Source organism: Symphalangus syndactylus, chromosome 23 (genome assembly GCF_028878055.3).
Source record: "Symphalangus syndactylus isolate Jambi chromosome 23, NHGRI_mSymSyn1-v2.1_pri, whole genome shotgun sequence".
Lineage (NCBI taxonomy): Eukaryota > Metazoa > Chordata > Mammalia > Primates > Hylobatidae > Symphalangus > Symphalangus syndactylus.
The window spans coordinates 15,810,341-15,829,509 of NC_072445.2; the positions used below are offsets into that span (position 1 = coordinate 15,810,341).

At 47.8% G+C, this 19,169-nt stretch overlaps 1 protein-coding gene and 1 non-coding gene across 2 annotated transcripts in view; both read right to left on the reverse strand.

Moving 5' to 3' along the window:
* CCND3 (cyclin D3) overlaps positions 1–19,169 on the reverse strand; it is a 102,392-nt gene that overhangs the window by 64,520 nt on the left and 18,703 nt on the right. The window lies entirely within an intron of this gene.
* Positions 9,624–9,730, reverse strand: LOC129473908 (U6 spliceosomal RNA). Its single transcript, XR_008654419.1, has one exon. It is a non-coding gene; the product is annotated as a U6 spliceosomal RNA (small nuclear RNA).

Genomic DNA, 19,169 nt, shown 5'->3' on the forward strand with positions numbered 1-19,169 from the left:
AAAACAAAAATTAGCCGGGGGTGGTGGCGCATGTCCATAGTCCCAGCTACTCGGGAGGCTAAGGTGGGCAGATCGCGTGAACCCAGGAGGTGGAGGTTGCAGTGGGCCAAGATTGTGCCACTGAACTCCAGCCTAGGCGATAGAGCGAAACCCTGTCTCCAAAAAAATAAACAAACAAAACCTTAAGGGAAGCCCTAGAATAGTGATTCTCAAAGTGTGGTCCCTATACCAGTAGAAGCAGCATCAACAACTTAGAAATGCAGATTCTTGGGCCCCAGTCAGTCCTACTGAATCAGAATCTCTCAGCAATCAGTGTTTAACAGGCCCTCCAAGGAATGCAGCCTAAGCTTGGAGAACCTTTGCTCTAGAATGTGGATTTGGGTGTGATTTCTTCATCCCTCAGGCACCCCCATGTTCCTTCTCCTAGAGGACAAGCAGGAGTCAGCCCTGAAGGGGATGGGTTATCAACTTCATAAGTGGTTTCTTTTGTGAGCTTAGAGGTTGCAAGCAAAGTCAGTGACCTAGGTAGTACCTGGGAGAGCCCTCCCTCTCTTCTCATGACAACACTTCCATCTCTTCACACGCCCCCCAAATAAAACAGAAAGGGAGGGGGGCAGTGGAAACCCACTGCTTTCCACTTTCCCGTAACTGTGTCCCCTGCCCTGGGGCACTGCCCTCTGCAGCATGGAGGACAGAGTAGGGAGTGAAGCTTTTGAATGAGGGGGAGGAAATGGGATCTGGCTTCGTGTGGCTGGGTTAGGGGAGGGAGTTGGAAGGAGAGGAGGGAGGAAGGGAGAGGAAGATTGTCCTCATTTCACCCAGCTGCCTCGGCCTGCACCTGTTCAGCTGAGGCCCAAGGAAAGACACCAAGCCCGATAGTAAATGAAACATGGCCCCACCCCATCTAGCAGGGCCCCTTCCCACACTGCAGCAGGGCCGGGTTAACTGACAGGAAAACTGTGAATGATTTCAGGTGGCTGAATGAGGGGCTGGGGAAACAGCTGTGCTCCTCTGCGGGGTGGAGCAACTGTCTTCTGTCACCCCCAGGCTCTCAGAGCTTCGGCAAGGTCAGCAGGAGTCAGATAGATTGGGACCTGCTCAGACACCTTCTCCTACTGAAAGTGACATCACTGCCATCAGCACTGAGGGGGTTCCGGGTGGTGAAGCCCTACAACATTCCACAACATTCTTTAGTTCCTCTATAGGCAACGATCTTCTTCTTTTTTTTCTAAATAGACTGTTTTTTAGCGCAGTTTTAGTTTCACAGGAAAACTGAGAGGAAATATTAAGTTTCCTCTTGGTCTGTCCTCCATAGAAACACTTCAGGAGTTCATCCAAGCAGTCAATCAGTCATTTCACAAGGATCAAATGAAGGCTTTCAAAAGTGATTCTCAAATCTGTAAGAATAACTGGTAGTGAATGAATGAATGAATGAATGAATTTCCATTGACTGATTGATTGACTGAGACAGAATCTCACTCTGTCACCCAGGCTGGAGTACGTTGGTGCAATCACAGCTCACTGCAGCCTCAAACTCCTGGGCTCAAGCAATTCTCCTGCCTCAGCCTGCCAAGTAGCTAGGACCACAGCAAGTACCTAGGCCACCATGCCTGGCTAATTTTAAAAATTTATTTGTAGAGATGGGATGTCACTTTGTTGCCCAGGCTGGTCTCAAACTCCTGGCCTCCAGCAATCCTCCTGCCCCAGCCTCCCAAAATGCTGAGATTATAGGCACAAGCCACCACACCTGACTAACTGGGAATTTATTAAAGAGGCAAGCCCTGGTCACTCCACCAGAGATTTTGATTCAGGAGGTCTGGAGTGGGGTCCGGGATTATGTATTTTTGACACACTCTGCAGGAGATGATACATTTGACATAACGGGCCCTAACTGGAGAAACTCAGGCATGGTGTGAGATACAAGGCGTTAGTAAATTGCTCTGGTGGGAAGGAAGGAAGCAGTGAACATTAAGGACCAAAATCCTCCTACCTCCACCACCCCAGAATTGAAGATGCAGAGTACTGAGCCCTCCACCTGCAAATGCAGACAGCCATGAATAGATGGGTGTAAACTGAGGCAGTGGAGGGAGAGGGGTACTCCCAAGCCCTGAAAATCTCAGAGTAGGAGGCCACCGACGACAGCACTCACTGGCGCTGAGCTCCCTTCTACAGAAACCTGCAAAGACTCAGAGCGAGGAGGAAATACACCAGGAAAATGTCATAGGATCGTCTTGAGGTAAGGTCCTGAGCAAGGTAGCCTTTCCATGCCTGCATTTCCTCATCTGTCAAATTCGGAGCATGATGGGCCCTGTCAAACAGGGTTACAGGCATTGAGCCACCATGCCCAGCTGCATTAGCTCATTTTTTAAGAATTTGCTTAAGAGTTCCTTGCCCACTCTTCAAAAATGTTGATGTCATGGAAGACAAAAACTAAGAAATCATTTCAGGTTAAACAAAACTTGGGGAGACAGGACAACTGAATATAATCCATGATCTGGGACTTTGTTTTCATTTCTGTAAAGCATAACATTGGAGACCAGCCTGGCCAATATGGCGAAACCCCATCTCTACTAAAAATACAAACATTAGCTGGGTGTGGTGGCAGGTGCCTGTAATCCCAGCTACTTGGGAGGCTGAGGCAGGAGAATCACTTGAACCTGGGGTGGGGTGGGGGCGGGAAGTGGAGGTTGCAGTGAGCCAAGATCACACCATTTCTTTTTTTTTTTTTTTTTTTTTTGAGTCGGAGTCTTGCTCTGTCACCCAGGCTGGAGTGAAGTGGCGCAGTCTCGGCTCACTGCAAACTCCGCCTCCTGGGTTCATGCCATTCTCCTGCCTCAGCCTCTCGGAGTAGCTGGGACTACAGGCGCCCGCCACCACGCCCGGCTAATTTTTTGTATTTTTAGTAGAGACGGGGTTTCACTGTGGTCTTGATCTCCTGACCTCGTGATCCACCCACCTCGGCCTCCCAAAGTGCTGGGATTACAAGCGTGAGCCACCGCGCCCGGCCTAGATCACACCATTTCACTCCAGCCTGGGTGAAAGAGACTCCATTCCAAAAATTAAAAACAAAAACAAAAACAAAAAAATTAGCCAGTGCCTGTACGTGCCTGTAATCCCAGCTACTCGGGAGGCTGAGGCAGGAGAATCGCTTGAACCCGGGAGGTGGAGGTTGTAGTGAGCAGAGATGGCACCACTGTACTCCAGTCTGGGAGACAGAGCAAGACTCTGTCTCAAGTAAATAAATAAATAAAATAAAGCGATGAGTGAAGGAATTCTGAGAACTTGTAATTTCTACATGCTGGAATTCTGCTTATGCCCTTGGTGGTTGTTGGCTATTAAAATGTGGGTAGTGTGGAATTATGTACATTACAAGATCTTTGCAGAAAATCCTTTTTTCTTCTCATGCATAGTATGACCTGGAACTAAAAGGAGCTGCACATACAAATTGATCCAAGCTTCTACCAGATTCATTATATGCTATCCTGACACAGATGAATCCAGGCTCTTCTTTTTTTTTTTTTTTTTTTTTTTGTGTGTGTGTGTGACGGAGTCTCGCTCTGTCTCCCAGGCTGGAGTGCAGTGGCGCGATCTCGGCTCACTGCAAGCTCTGCCTCCTGGGTTCACACCGTTCTCCTGCCTCAGCCTCTCCGAGTAGCTGGGACTACAGGTGCCCGCCACCACGCCTGGCTAATTTTTTTGTATTTTTAGTAGAGACGGGGTTTCACTGTGGTCTCGATCTCCTGACCTCGTGATCCGCCCGCCTCGGCCTCCCAAAGTGCTGGGATTACAAGCGTCAGCCACCGCGCCCGGCCCCAGGCTCTTCTTATATACTTCCGGAGATGGGAAAGTCACCCCCTCTCACAGCCTGTTCTATTACTGGTCAGTTCTGACCACTAGAACATTCCTTGACCTACTGAGCTGAAACCTTCCTTCCTGCAGCCTCTACCCACTGGTCCAGTCCTGTTTTCTGGGTAGTGAGGCCTCTGCCCGCTGATCCTGGCCCTATTGGCTGTTTAGGCGCGATACGGGACCCCTAATGATCTTAGTCATCCTTTCCTAAATAAGTTCCAGTTCATCAGTGTCTCTCTAAAGTGTAAATGCAGTGCCCCAGGATCCAACTTGATAATCAGATAGCAGAGGGAACATGATCTCCCAAGTGCTGGACATTCCATTCACACAGCCGAAGGTAGAGTTAGGCTTTTTTTCAAAACTGAATCACAGAGTTGATTCCTGAGTTTAGAGCCAACTTAAACCGTGGTTTTCTCTTGTGAACCACGGTTAACTGCCATTGGTCTCAGCAGTTTTCACTATGAGACATCCCATTGTATGTTCATTTGCTTATTTACTGTCTCTAGACATTGCTAGAATGTAAGCTATAAGAGGGCAGGGGTGTTGGCTTGTTCTGAATCCCCACCACCTAGAACAAACAAGTCTTGGCACATAGTAGACATTCAATAAATACATGTTGAGCAAATAAATAACTGTTAAGCCACATCTCACCTATCCTGTATTTCTATAATTTATTTGTAATTCACACCCAGTCTTCTAACAAGAGAGGTTTGAGGTGATTGCTTTGCAGAATCCTTTTGTTAACTTCAGAATAAACTTTGTTCTTGTTGAATTTTATATTTTTAAATTTTCATCATTAGTTCAGCCTATTGAGATCTAATTTCTGGCTCTCTCGATCTACATTTCAGCAGTCCCTTCCAGCTCCAAGCCATTCACTCAAGAATGACTCAGGGCCAGGCGCGGTGGCTCACACCTGTAATCCCAGCACTTTGGGAGGCCGAGGCAGGAGGATCACGAGGTCAAGAGACTGAGACCATCCTGGCTAACATGGTAAAACCCCATTTCTACGAAAAATACGAAAATTAGCTGGGCATGGTGGTGCGTGCCTGTAGTCCCAGCTACTCAGGAGGCTGAGGCAGGAGAATGGCGTGAACTCGGGAGGCGGAGGTTGCAGTGAGCCGAGATCGTGCCACTGCACTCCAGCCTGACAACAGAGTGAGACTCCATCTCAAAAACGAACAAACAAACAAACAAAGTCCTCCCTATCTCCAGAATGGCAACAATATATTAACTCCTTAGTGTATAGTCTTTCAATCAGTAAAACAAAACAAAATGCCATTAACAACTCTATTTCAAAGAATATATTAATGGCATTGGAAAATGCTCATCTTATCTACATACCAGTTCAGTGGGGGACACAAAACCGTAACACAGTACTTGATCCCAGTTATAGGAAAATAGTTGTCTACATAAAAATAAGATGGGAAGGAGCTGGGCATGGTGGCTCATGCCTGTAATCCCAGCACTGGGAGGCTGAGGTGGGGGGATGGCTTGAACCCTGGAGTTCGAGGCTTCATTGAGCTATGATCAAGCCACTGCACTCCAGCTTGGGTGACAGGCTAGAAGGAAATATACCAAAATGTTAACAGTGATTATTTCTGAGTAGTGTTTCATTTTCATTTTATTCATTACATTTTTCAAAATCTCTTATTATAATAAGTATTTCCAACATATATATTTGTTATCCTTGTTATTATACCATCATCTGGATCACTCAGCCATACATATCTTCACTAAGGCAGTGAGAACCCAGGTGACACCTTCCTGAAATTGATTCTGCCCTCAAAAATTTCTAGTCAATATCAATAGCAAATATACATGTACATGCACAAACACACACATATTCATTTTAATCCTATAAGAATCCTTCTATTTTTATCTTCATATTCTAGATAAAGAAACTGAGGCTCAAAGAGGTTAAAAGAACTTGTTCAAGGTCATATATCTAGCATGAATCTGGGCGAGGATTTTTAAACCCAGGCAGTCCAGCTCCAGAATGGACACCGTTAACCACTCTGCCATGCATATAAACTCAAAGTAGCACCACCCAAGGATTGATGATTCTGAGTGAGTGATGGGGGCTGTAACAGGAGGCAGGGGAGTCGACATTAGCTGAATGAGGACTATGTGACAAGTGCTTGACATACATTACCTCATTCAGGTCCTGCAACTACCCTTGCAAAAAAATACTTTATTTTTAAAAAAAGTTATGGCCAGGCACAGTGGCTCATGCCTGTAATCCCAGCACTTTGGGAGGCCGAGGTGGGAGGATCATGAGGTCAGGAGTTAGAGACAAGCCTGGCCAATATGGTGAAACCCCGTTTCTACTAAAAAATACAAAAATTAGTGGGGCATGGTCGCACGTGTCCTGTAGTCCCAGCTACTCGGGAGGCTGAGGCAGGAGAATCACTTGAACTCTGGAGTTGGAGGTTGCAGTGAGCCTAAATCGCGCCACTGCACTCCAGCCTAGGCGACAGAGGAAGACTCCATCTCAAAAAAAAAAGTCGGCTGGACGCAGTGGCTCATGCCTGTAATCCCAGCACTTTGGGAGGCCGAGGCGGGCAGATCACGAGGTCAGGAGATGGAGATCATCCTGGCTAACACGGTGAAACCTCGTCTCTACTAAAAATATAAAAAATTAGCCAGGCGTGGTGGCATGCGCCTGTAGTCCCAGCTATTCTGGAGGCTGAGGCAGGAGAATGGCATGAACCTGGGAGGCGGAGCTTGCAGTGAGCAGAGATCACGCCACTGCACTCCAGCCTGGGCGACAGAGCGAGACTCCGTCTCAAAAAATAAAAAAAAGTTATTGTTTTTTTAAATTGACAAAAATTGTTCATATTTATTGTGTACAATGTGATTTTTTTTTTTTTTCTTTTTTTGAGACAGAGTCTCGCTCTGTCGCCCAGGCTGCAGTGCAGTGGCGCAATCTCGGCTCACTGCAAGCTCCGCCTCCCGGGTTCACGCCATTCTCCTGCCTCAGCCTCTCCGAGTAGCTGGGACTACAGGTGCCCGCCACCACGCCCGGCTAATTTTTTTGTATTTTTAGTAGAGACGGGGTTTCACCGTGGTCTCGATCTCCTGACCTCATGATCCGCCCGCCTCGGCCTCCCAAAGTGCTGGGATTACAAGCGTGAGCCACCGTGCCCAGCACAATGTGATATTTTGAAATATATATATATTGTGGAATGGCTTAATCAAGCTAATTAACATATGCATTGCCTCACATATTTTTGTGTGTGTGGTGAGAACATAAACACTGCTCTCATAGCAGTTTTCACGTATACAATACGTTTTTATTTTATTTATTTTTTAATTTTTTTTTTTTTTTTGAGATGGAGTCTCACTCTGTCGCCCAGGCTGGAGTGCAGTGGCGTGATATCAGCTCACTGCAGGCTCTGCATCCCGGGTTCAAGCAATTCTGCCTCAGCTTCCCGAGTAGCTGGGATTACAGCTGTGTGCCACCACCCCCAGCCAATTTTTGTATTTTAGTAGAGAAGAGGTTTCACCATGTTGACATGGCTGGTCTTGAACTCCTGACCTCAGGTGATCCACCTGCCTCGGCCTCCCAAAGTGCCGGGATTACAGGTGTGAGCCACTGCGCCCGGCCACAGTATGTTTTTTACTAACCCTAGTCACCATGTTGTACGATACATCTCTTGAACTTATTCTTCCCATCTAGCTGAATTTTTGTATCTTTTGGCCAACATAAAAAGGTATTATTTTCATCTTTGTGTTATAAATGAGGAAATTGAGATTCAGACAGGGGTTTGAATCTCTGCTGTGATAATTCAAGTTTACTAATATCTCTGTCCTTCAGTTTCCTCCTCTACAACATGGGATAATAATAATTCCTACCTCACTGACGGTTGGGAAGTATTAAATAAGAAAGTAGACTCACAACACTCAACACGGTGCCTAGCATATGGTAAATGCTTGATAAATGTTAGCTGCTATTACTATCTATTACTTTTTTTTTTGAAACGGAGTTATTGCCCAGGCTGGAGTGCATTGGCGCCATCTCGGCTCACCGCAACCTCCAGCTCCAAAGTTCAAGCAATCTCCCACCTCAGCCTCCCGAGTAGCTGGGATTACAGGTACCCACCATCATGCCTGGCTAATTTTTGTATTTTTAGTAGAGACAGGGTTTTACCATGTTGGCTAGGCTGGTCTCAAACTCCTGACCTCAAGTTATCCGACCGCCATGGCCTTCCAAAGTGCTGGGATTACAGGCGTGAGCCACCACACCCAGTCTGCTATTATTATTCTTGATTCCAAAGTTCACACTCTCAACTACAACATAATGACCTGCTAAGTGGGCAAAGGAGAAAAATTATTTCTGAATGATGCCAGGGGGAAACGTTAGATAAATGAATGGAGTCACAGAGGAGTGACATCTGAAGGGGCCTTGATAGAGCAGCATCTCACCAGGCAGAGGAGGGCAGGGGCATGTCCTGGAGTACAGAGGGACAAGGTCTGTTTCTGTCCCTTGCCCTGGCCCTCCCCAACACAGCATCCTGCAGGTCTCCACCTCTGTCCCTCACTCTGCCCTGCCAGTACTCCCGCTTGCAGTGCCCATGGTCCCCTGCCTCAGCTGTCTCCCTAATCAGGGGCCCACAGCCTCTCCAGCAGGGAGTGGGAGCCCCTGGCACTTGGGGCCTGGGAGGGCCCCTGATAAACAGCTGGAGCTCTTGTTCGCAGAATCTGTCATCTCTAAAGGAAAAGCAGAAACAAACCACAGAACCAGGGGAGCTGGCTGATAATGAGTCACATTGCTGCTGGCAGTTCTCCACTCAGTCCTCTGGCCTCTGCATCTGGGACTTCTTGCTTGTCCTTCATGATCCACTGCAAAAATGTCTTGTCTCCACAAAGCCTTCCTTGACTGCATCCCCAGCCACCCCACATCCTGCAAGCTTCCATTGCATCCAGCACAAGATCCACTACTGCCATGTATTGCACTAAGTGGAAACTGGTCAAGTTGTGGGGTCCCAATCAGCCTGTGAGCTTCAGAAGGCAGGCATTGTGTCTCATGGACCTAGCCCAAAACAGAAGTGTCTGGAAATAGTGCGATGACCTGAGTAAAATATGGGTGGAATGTGACATAGGCATTTAAGAAATCTATATATTGACATACAAAAAGCAGTTTATTAAAATGTTGTGTAGGTAGAAGGCAAAGGCTGGAAATTTTAACTTTTTCCAAAATAATAATTAACATTTTATATTTTAGCAACAAAATGTGGCCGGGTGTGGTGGCTCACGCCTGTAATCCCAGCACTTTGGGAGGCCAAGGCAGGCAGATCACGAGGTAAGGAGATCAAGACCATCCTGGCCACTCTGGTGAAACTCCATCTCTACTAAAAACACAAAAATTAGCCGGGCATGGTGGCACATGCCTGTAGTCCCAGCTACTCAGGAGGCTGAGGCAGGAGAATCCCTTGAACCTGGGAGGCGGAGGCTGCAGTGAGCCGAGATCGCACCATTGTACTCCAGCCTGGGTGATAGAATGAGACTCCGCCTCAAAATAAATAATAAATAAAAGTAAAATGTTCGCCTGAGAGGCCTTTATTTGTTTGTTTGTTTGAGACAGAGTCTTGCTCTGTCACCCAGGCTGGAGTGCAGTGGCACAATCTCGGCTCACTGCAAGCTCCGCCTCCTGGGTTCACGCCATTCTCCTGCCTCAGCCTCCCCGGTAGCTGGGACTACAGGCGCCTGCCACCACGCCCAGCTAATTTTTTTGTATTTTTAGTGGAGACGGGGTTTCACTGTGTTAGCCAGGAAAAAATACGGAATGCTTCACGAATTTGCATGTCATCCCTGCGCAGGGGCCATGCTAATCTTCTCTGTATCGTTCCAATTTTAGTATATGTGTTACCGAAGTGAGCACCTGAGAGGCCATTTTTATTTCACTTGAGAGATCTCAGAAAAATGCCTTTTCCTTTAGTTTTATATACCTGACACAAAATTGAAAAAGCTATCTCCAGTCGGGCCTAGTGGCTCACTCCTGTAATCTCAGCACTTTGGGAGGCCGAGGCGGGCAGATCACCTGAGGTCAGGAGTTCAAGACCAGCCTGACCAACATGGAGAAACCCCATCTCCACTAAAAATACAAAATTAGCCAGGTGTGGTGGAGCATGCCTGTAATCCCAGCTACTCGGGAGGCTGAGGCAGGAGAATCACTTGAACCAGGAGGCAGAGGTTGTGGTGAGCCGAGATCGTGCCATTGCACTCCAGCCTGGGCAACAAGAGCGAAACTCCATGTTAAAAAAAAAAAGAAAAAGAAAAAGATATCTCCCACTACTTTTTAAATACTGTAACTAAATATTAAATGTTAAGGTTTTCAAATCATTTTGATTAATCAATGGAACATTAAAGTCATGTTCTAAAATGTACAGATTAGATATTCTTGTGTTTTGGGGCAAACTACTCCATATTTTCTAACAGTTGTTATAAAATTGCAATCTATAAATAAGTAGATCATCAATGTGGATTCAGTTTGTATAATGTCAGATACTTAAGTAAATTCACGTAACATAAAAAATGTAAAACAGAAAGGAAATGTAGGCCTGGAGCGGTGGCTCACGCCTGTAATCCCAGCACTTTGAGAGGCCAAGGCGGGCAGATCACTTGAGGTCAGGAGTTCGAGACCAGCCTGACCAACATGGTGAAACCCCGTCTCTACTAAAAATACAAAAAATTAGCCGGATGTGGTGGTGTGCACCTGTAGTCCCAGCTACTTGGGAGGCTGAGGCAGGAGAATTGCTTGAACCCGGGAGGTGGAGGTTGCAGTGAGCTGAGATCGCACCACTGCACTACAGCCTGGGTGACAGAGCGAGACTCTGTCTCAAAAAAAAAAAAAAAAAAAGGAAAGGAAATATAACACCAGGCATGCAAAATGGTCCTAACTTTGTAAAAAGAGAAATGATTGCATGTGAACAGTATTCTATGATCCTATTTTAAAAGAATGAAACTATCAGTGAGTTTGTAGGTACAGAAAAAAAGGTTCAGAAGGACATCTAGTAACCCTTAACACTGATTTTCCCTGAGGGATAGGACTTAATGATTGGGGTGGAATTTGAACTTTTATTTTCTTCCTATTTGTAATGTGTTTTTACAATAAGGAAGTTTGTTTTATATTTATAATTACAATTTTTACTATTTAATTTAAAAGTTAAATCTAAAAATTAATAATTTTTAAATTAATAAAGATGTAAGACTAGAAGGAAATCACAAAATGTAAACCAGGGCTGTCTTCGGGTGATAAGAACTATGGGTGATTTTTCTAACTTTTTCCTATTTTCCATATTGTCCAAATTCCTAAAAATAATCATTTTATAATTTTTTTAAAAACCTTGCCGGGAGCAGTGAGTCACGCCTGTAATCCCAGCACTTTGGGAGGCCGAGGTGGGCGGATCACAAGGTCAAGAGATCGAGACCATCCTGGCTAACAAGGTGAAATCCCGTCTCTACTAAAAATACAAAAAAATTAGCCGAGCATGGTGGCCAGTGCCTGTAGTCACAGCTACTCGGCAGGCTGAGGCAGGAGAATGGCATGAACCCAGGAGGTGGAGCTTGCAGTGAGTGGAGATCGCGCCACTGCACTCCAGCCTGGGCAAGAGTGAGGCTCTGTCTCAAAAAAAAAAAAAAAAAAGAAAAACCTTAAAGAACAAAGTCTTTTTTTTTTTTTTTTTTTTTTTTTTTTGAGACAGAGTCTTGCTCTGTCGCCCAGGGTAGAGTGCCGTGGTGCAGTCTCGGCTCACTGCAACCTCCACCTCCCGGGTTCATGCCATTCTGCTGCCTCAGCCTCCCAAGTAGCTGAGACTACAGGCACCCGCCACCAAGCCCGGCTAATTTTTTGTATTTTTAGTAGAGACAGGGTTTCACCGTGTTAGCCAGGATGGTCTCGATCTCCTGACCTCGTGATCCACCCGCCTCGGCCTCCCAAAGTGCTGGGATTACAGGCGTGAGCCACCGCGCCTGGCCAGAACAAAGTCTTAATAAATGAATGCACGTTTCCCTAGCCCTTCGTGGCGCCTGCATCTGACCCAACATGCAGAAGGTTCTTGGCTCTCTCTCTCTCTGTCCTCCCTTGCTCCGGAAGGACTCTGTATGGTTCCAGCCTTCATCCACATGCCCTCCCCAGATCTAGACACTTGGATGATGGTGAGGGGCTGAAGCAAGAGTCCCTGGCCTTGCCAAGATGGTCATGGCTCCTACCCTGCCCTTGCCTTGCATCCCAGCCCTCCAAACTCTACCAGTTCACCTCTAAAGACCACTCGGCTCTCCGGGAAGCCTTCCCCTCACCCGTAGCCTCCCCTACTCCCCTTCCCTCAGAATTCCCACAGCACAGAGAGCCAGCACCCCAAGACTTCATGAGCAGTCACCCGCTTTATCCAGTTTCACTTTATTTATTTATTGAGACGGAGTTTCACTCTTATTGCCCAGGCTGGAGTGCAATGGCACAATCTCAGCTCACCCCAACCTCTGCCTTCTGGGTTCAAGTGATTCTCCCGCCTCAGCCTCCCGAGTAGCTGGGATTACAGGCACGTGCCACCACGCCCGGATAATTTTTGTGTTTTTAGTAGAGACAGGGTTTCTCCATGTTGGCCAGGCTGGCCTGGAACTCTTGACCTCAGGTGATCTGCGTGCCTTGGCCTCCCAAAGTGCTGGGATTATAGGTGTGAGCCACCGCGCCCAGCCTCAGTTTCACTATCTTTGGTTTCAGTTACCCATCGTGCAGTACAAAAAGATATTTTGAGAGAGATAGAGAAACAGACCACATTCACACAACTTTTATTACAATATGTAACTGTTCTGTTTTATTATTAGTCATTGTGGTTAATCTCTTACTGAACGTAATTTATACATTAAACTTTATCATTGGTATGTACGTATAGGAAGAAACATAATATACAGAGAGTCTGGTACTATCCGCTGTTCCAGGCATCCACTAGGGATCTGTGAATAAGGGGGGCTAGTATTTGCCACCTTCTGTTCTGTTTCCCCTCACTCATTTGTTGGACCATCTTTTCCTAAGAGGATATCCCACAGAGTGATGGGCACTGTTGGAGAAACACGGACGGGCCCAAAGGCACACAGCAGTCATCCTTCACATGTGCTGAATGAATGAGAGAAGGGTGGAAACCAATGAGACACAGAGCCTGTCCTCAAAGAGCTCCTAGTCTAGTAAGGACAATAATAGGTGTTGTTATCCACATATAAGACACACTAGGAAACACCACCCAGGAGGCAGGGTACGTGGGAGGAGGAGCTGAGTGGATTTAAACTGGGCTTTGAAGACTGGTCAAGTTTGGACGGAGAGAGGAGGATAAAGGGCATTCCAGGAAGGGGGACAGTGTGCACAAAGCAATGGAAGCAGGAACACCCCAGGATCTATCAGATCTAGCTAGCAGGGAGAGAGTTATAAAGATTCGCTGTGGGTAAAGGCCTGGAAAGGTGAGTTGAGCCCAGATCCTAGGAGAACAGAACACCAATAGAAGGTGAATTTGATTTTGCAGGCCCTAGGAAGCCTCTAACAGTCTCTGAGCTTTAGAAATGCACAGTAATCCAGGTGGGTGCCCATAAAGGGCTGAAGGAGGCTGGCAGCCACAGGGAAGAGGGACGGAGGGAAAATTCCAAACTTTGTTACCACCTTGCTAGCTTAAAGGAAGCAAGTATCACATATTAAGTGCTGACCATGGGGAAATCACTGCTCTGTCTTTAATCCTTGAAACAGTCCTGTGAGATGAGACAGTATGATCTCAATTTGCAGATTGAGTTCCACAAGGCTGAAGTTTGCCCATGATTCTGCTGAGAGAGATCCACGATCATCTTGCCAGGAAATAGTTCCAAGGATCTGAATCCAAGTTGGCCTGAATCCACAGGCCAAAGCACCCTCACTTTCTCCTATAATATCTTTCATATTTACCAGTATCTAGCACTATGATGGTTCAGTACACACCGGAATGAGTGAATGAAGAAATGAATGAACAAATGATTGGATCCCAGGTTGGTAAAGAAAACCTCTCAGCACACACAAAAAGGGTGGAGGATGGAGGCGGGGAGGAGATATAAGAATAAATGGAAAATAAGGCCGGGCGCGGTGGCTCAAGCCTGTAATCCCAGCACTTTGGGAGGCCGAGGCGGGCGGATCACGAGGTCAGGAGATCGAGACCATCCTGGCTAACACGGTGAAACCCCGTCTCTACTAAAAATACAAAAAAATTAGCCGGGCGTGTTGGCGGGCGCCTGTAGTCCCAGCTACTCGGGAGGCTGAGGCAGGAGAATGGCGTGAACCTGGGAGGCGGAGCTTGCAGTGAGCCGAGATCGCGCCACTGCAGTCCAGCCTGGGCGACAGAGCAAGACTCCGTCTCAAAAAAAAAAAAAGAATAAATGGAAAATAAACAATCGTTGTATTACCACTTCCTCTGGGGCTGGGTCATGGTTTTTAACGGTGTGCAGCGGGCACATCCAGTGTGGTACAGGTACCTCCACAAAGAGACACAAAGAGCTATTTATTTACTTCCTTTGAGGGGTAAATAAAGATCAGGTCAAAACAGGCTCCCCCAAACCGCCAGGGGGTCTTCCCCAGGTGTTGATGCAGCACTTGGCCTGGAGCAGTCACAGGTGGCCTCTGCTTGTGTGTCATCCACCTTCCTTTACACATGCATGGGTCTGGCTCGCAAGGGAGGCCCCATGTGCAGTGGGGAAGCAGCGTAAGGGGAAAGGTGGCAGGGCAGGGCTTCCTCACCCCTCCGCCAGTGCAGCCAGGGCAGCAACATTTATACCACCAGGGGAGATATGGGAGAGTCAACAAGTGGGATGGCGCTGGCCTAAGAGCTGGCTCAGGGTGCTGGAGGCCCCATGCTGGGCCAGGCAGTAGATATGCAGATGGCTGCATCTTGCAGGGATAGGACTAAGAGGGGGACCATGTACAGGTACAGTCAATCCCCATTATTCATGGAGTCTGTGTTTGTGAATTTGCCTCCTTGCTAAAATTTGTGACCCCGAAATCAATACTTGAGGTGCTTTGTCATCTTTCACAGACATGCACAAAGCCATGAAAAATTTTTTTTTTTTTTTTTTTTGAGATGGAGTCTCGCTCTGTCGCCCAGGCTGGAGTGCAGTGGCGCAATCTCGGCTCACTGCAAGCTCCGCCTCCCGGGTTCACGCCATTCTCCTGCCTCAGCCTCTCCAAGTAGCTGGGACTACAGGCGCCCACCACCACACCCGGCTAATTTTTTTTTTTTTGTATTTTTAGTAGAGACGGGGTTTCACCATGGTCTCGATCTCCTGACCTCGTGATCCGCCCGCCTCGGCCTCCCAAAGTGCTGGGATTACAAGCGTGAGCCACCGCGCCCGGCCAGCCATGAAAAATTTGAGTCACCCAACATGCATGCTCCTGGCTGAGGTGGGACAGGGCAGTGCTCTGCCTGTTTCAGCTCTCGTAATGTAAACAAGTGTCCTTGTCACAGTCTACTTAGTGCCACCTTTTCTGCATTGCTGGCTTTTTTATTGATTTTGCTGTTTAAAATGGCCCCCAAGCCTAGGACTGACGTGCTGGCGAATGTTTCTAAGTACAAGATGACTGTATGCGCCTTACAGAGAAAATACATTAGATCAGGTTTGTTTGGGCATGAATTATCGTGCTGTGGGACATGAGTTCAATGTTAATGAGTCAACTATATATTCAATAAGGTGTCTTTAAACAGAAACACACAGAAAACAAAGGTATGTATTGATTAGTTGATGAAAATCTTGTGACCAGTGGCTCACAGAAACCTAACCCTGTATTTCCCCTAGGAGCAATGGGCCAGTGTTCACCAGTTTTGTGTTCGTGATGACTGTACAGAATATAACTGGTGAGAATAGTGAGAACTGGTACTATTTAAATATTATAATAACTAGGGCAGCCGTATCCTTTGGGTACCTGTAAATGCCAGTCTGTATCTACTCATCCATCCACCATCTATCATCTATTAAACACCCACTAAGTACAAAATCCAACACTAAAAGCAAAAAATACAGGATGCAAGCAGGGCCCTGACCCTGCCACTGACCATCTTAACTGTACAATGGGGGAATCTGTAGGTTAAGACTGACTCTGAAGGTTTTATTATTTTATTTTGCCTAGATCCCTAGGTTGATATACTAGCATTGGGGCCTAAAAGTTTTGCCAGTGTTTACATCAGGCAAACACCTGTGTCATAATAACAGCCTAATGTATACACTTACTAGGGCCAGGCACTGTTCTGAGTGCTGTATGTGCATAAAGCCTCCTAACAACTCGTGTAATCCTCCTAACAGCCCTGTAAGGTGGATACTATTATTATCTCCAACTTACAGATAAGGGCACTGAGGCACAGAGAGGTTAAGAATTCACCCCATGGCCGGGTGCGGTGGCTCACGCCTGTAATCCCAGCACTTTGGGAGGCTGAGGCAGGTGGATCACGAGGTCAGGAGATCGAGACCATCCTGACTAACATGGTGAAATCCCGTCTCTACTAAATATACAAAAAATTAGCCAAGCATGGTGGCGGGCACCTGTAGTCCCAGCTACTTGGGAGTCTAAGGCAAGAGAATGGCATGAACCCAAGAGGTGGAGCTTGCAGTGAGCGGAGATCGCGCCACTGCATTTCCAGCCTGGGTGACAGAGCAAGACTCAGTCTCAAAAAAAAAAAAAAAGAATTCACCCTGATAACACAGCTGGTGTATGGAAGAAGCAGAGGGGTTTATGCGCCTCCAGTGACATGGACGGAGAACCTGCATCTTGTGAGGATCTCAGTCCGCCCTCAGTAATGAGGAGGGTCCCTCTCCTTAGCCGTGCCACTGGCACTGTTCAGTAGCAGGAAAGCATGAAGTGACATTGGGAGGCTGGGGCCACTCAGAAGTCCAGGCAAGCAGGCCAGGCATGGTGGCTCACGCTTGTAATTCCACAGTTTGGGAGGCTGAGGCAGGAGAATCACTTGAACCTAGGAGGTGGAGGTTGCAGTGAGACAAGATCACGCCACTGCACTCCAGCTCGGGTGACAAAGTGACACTCCATCTCAAAAAATAAAGTCAAATAAAATAAAATAAAAAAGAAGTCCAGGGAGGAAAGCAGGGCCTGCATGAGGCCATGCCTTGGGGAATAAAGTGAGAGTGACCCATGCACACAGGCAGACAGGAGGTCTGGGATCTAACTGTGAGAGGAAACAGGGAGCCTGACAGCTCTCCAAGCAGGCCAGGGCAGGGGGGCCTCTCTTCCAGCAAGGCCAAGAGGGGCCCAGGAAGCCAAGTCCCAGGGAGAAGTCTGAGAGACCAAGGCCTCACAGAGGAACTGTCTCCACAGAGATTTCCAACTGCCACACCACCTTCTTTCCTGGAGCAAAGAGGTGCAGTTGGTGAACTAGGGCCACGGGTAATGGGAAGAATGGGAAGGAGAGATCCCATCCAACCTGGAACACTGGAGGGAAAGCTAGAGTTGGAGGAGGGGTGAGTGAGGACATCTCCCCTCAGCTCACAGAAGTCACACAACTCACCAATTGAGAAAAATCCGATTCCACGCCTGGTGTGAGAGGGAAGTGAAACCGCACCTCCAATGCTCCACTGCCCTCCCCTCCGGCACTCTGGCCCATCCTGCACCCCAGCCACCCCAGGATGGCGGGCTCAGAGGTGAGGGCCTATCAGATGTGTTCACGGGCTCCCTTAGGGCCTTTTGGGCTCTGAGTCACAGGGTGGCTCTCTCAGAGCTGTGATGGCCTGGTCTCTCCTCCCCAGGGAGGCAGAAAGGGAACCGGGGAAAACAAGGCTTATAAGCTACAGAGGTAAGGGACCGTGCCCATCTTGTTCTTTCCTCTTTCACACACACGGAACATGGTACCCGATGTATCCATGGTAAGCACTTAATAAACAGACACTGAGTGGATGAGTGAATCAATGAATGAGTGAATGAATGAGTCAGCACTGGACCCACAAGGCTGCCTGTCAGCCTCTAGCCACATGGAGATTCCCACCTCCAGAGAAGAGCTCTACTACATATGTTCCCCAAACTCCCTGTCAGCTAAATGTGACCTGTGACCAACTGATGACCAAAGGGATAAGCCATCTATCAATTGTTAGGTCACGTTTGAAAATAAACCTCTTTTTCCCCTATTTTTGGCAAACCTTGACCTCCCTGCCTCAACCCTACTCACATTACATTTGACCTTCTCAATGACCTCTCTAAGGGATGGAGATGTGACCCTCCTCTGCCTCTTCAGAGAACAGCACAGATCTTCTCCCCCCACTGCCCCCCTGCCAAGGGGAAAATATGGTGCTCCTCAATGAACCTCACCCTGATGCTACAGGATGCTCCTAGGAGAAGGGCTCCATGATGACCTCCAAAGGGCCTCTGGTCAAGGCGAGGGAGAATCAGACCCTCCACCTTTGACCAGAGGGGAGGGAGTCCAGCGTGACGGCATTAGCCAAGGGGGTTCTGGCCCCTCTGCTCTAGGCCCCTCACAAAAAGAAGTCCAGCTGGCAACACTTTTCTCCCAGCAGGTCCCCATAGGAAGGCCATCCTTGCCCACATGACACAGGCTCCCCAGCCCCTTTTCATCTAGATCTCATGGCAAAGATTGCCAACTGCCCCCTAAAATCCACTTTCCCTTCTTGTACCTTTGGTACTAGAAGCTCCACTATGTATGTTCCTCAAACTCCCTGTCAGCTAAGTGTGGCATGTGATCAGCTGGTGACCAAAGGGATGTCATCTGGCAACTTTGAGGTCATGCTCTGAAAAGGAAGGGCAGTGCCCTTTCTTTCTCATCACTTTCCTCCCTCCCCACTGGCTGGCTGACGGACCCAGAAGCCATGGTGGGATGCCATCTCCCACACGCAAAGGCACAGGAGGGGCTTGGGCCCTCAACATCGCCAAGGGGTCAGATCACCCACCTGGATCTGTATGGGAGAAATTGGCGTTTTGTTAAGCCACTCTTGTTGGAGTCTGTGTTACAGCAGCCTAACCTCCCCTAGTGCCTATCCCAGCCCATTCTTTGGTGCCAAGATGCTGATGGGTAAAGGCGTGAAAAAGGGGCCTGGTCCTCATCCATGTCTCCAGCCCTTCACCTCCATCAGGCCAGCTTCCCAAGTGTCAGAGTGCCTTCCAGGTAGTTAAGACACCCCTGACTCCACCCCCACCTAATGCCAAATGAGGTTGCCGGTGAATGTCTCTCTCACGATACCCAATTTATTCCTCCCTCGAACTGACCATTTCTCAATTGCATGTCTCCTTCCCTGCTCAGGAAACCACTGTACTTAGGCCAACCCATCCTATGGTGAAGGTGGTAAGGAGGGCAGAAAGTGGTAAG